Source organism: Helianthus annuus, chromosome 14 (genome assembly GCF_002127325.2).
Source record: "Helianthus annuus cultivar XRQ/B chromosome 14, HanXRQr2.0-SUNRISE, whole genome shotgun sequence".
Classification (NCBI taxonomy): Eukaryota; Viridiplantae; Streptophyta; class Magnoliopsida; order Asterales; family Asteraceae; genus Helianthus; species Helianthus annuus.
The window spans coordinates 86,940,619-86,941,774 of NC_035446.2; the positions used below are offsets into that span (position 1 = coordinate 86,940,619).

At 45.8% G+C, this 1,156-nt stretch overlaps 1 non-coding gene across 1 annotated transcript; it reads left to right on the plus strand.

Moving 5' to 3' along the window:
• Positions 1 to 833: 833 nt before the first annotated feature.
• LOC118486949 lies at positions 834 to 940 on the plus strand. The gene has a single exon (XR_004880116.1). It is a non-coding gene; the product is annotated as a small nucleolar RNA R71 (small nucleolar RNA).
• The last annotated feature ends 216 nt before the right edge of the window (positions 941 to 1,156 follow it).

Genomic DNA, 1,156 nt, shown 5'->3' on the forward strand with positions numbered 1-1,156 from the left:
CAGCGTTATGGTAGCCCCAAGCTGATGACCCCTCCGAAGGGTATTATGAAGTGGAAGACATGGTTCTTCTACATTAAAGCTGTCGTAGTTGTTGCCAACATGACCCTGCGGAATGTGGCTGAGACTATCCTTGCGGAGGATATTGTTGTTCCCCAGGCTGATACAGTGGAGTGGTTCCCAAGGTTGAAGACCATTGAGTTTAAGAAGCTGGACAACTCGCAGTTGTTGGTGCTGCGGATGATGTTGACCAGGCCTGATAGGAAAGCAAGGCCCGTTGTACGGGAGAATAGTGGTGGTAAGTATTTTTACTTTTGTGCGGTTTCCTTACTTCTTTGTGTGTTACTGATTTGTAAGTGTACTATCAGAGGATGCTACCCTATGGAGGATATTTGATCCGAACTTCACGGGCAAGGTTGAGATTCTTCGGTGTGCGGATGGTGAAGAAGGTTTTAACTTGACCATTCGCAACAATTTCCGTATTCCTGATCGCGAGGGGCTGAAGGCACCCCTGCCGCAAGGCAAAGGTTTAGTCTGTAATCTTCTTACTTGCTTTGTAAAGAAGTTCGCCTTTCTGACTTGCTTGTTTGATGATTTAAACGCAGGTACTCTTGGGGCCCTGGGCGATTTTGAGGTGAAAGGTGCCCCCAAGAGGCGATAGACTTATTTCCCCGGGGGGTGTGCCATTGAAAATTGGTTTGAGCAATTTCCTCAATTTGATTATATATTTCGTGTGGGCGTCGATTACCTAAAAGTCCCCCGGAGCTAGAATCAAGTGTCTGCCTAGTGTGTGGAACAATCCATTATAGAAAGTGGATACTTGTTGCCATATTGCAAGGCCGTGATGGGGACACTTGCGTAATAGCTCCTTGAACCTTTCCCAAGTTTCATATAAGGATTCCCCGTCCTCTTGTGAATATGTATTAATTTCAGTCATTAACTTAGCAGTTTTAGCGGGAGGGAAATACTTATATAGAAATTTTTGGGCTAGTTCATCCCAGGTGTTTACCGATCCAGCTGGGAGGGCGTTGAGCCAAGCTTTCGCTCGGTCTTTTAGTGAGAAGGGAAACATACGGAGGCGGATGGCGTCGTTTGATGCTCCATTGATCCGAAAGGTATCACATATTTCCAAGAAATTAGTTATATGTAGATGGGGATC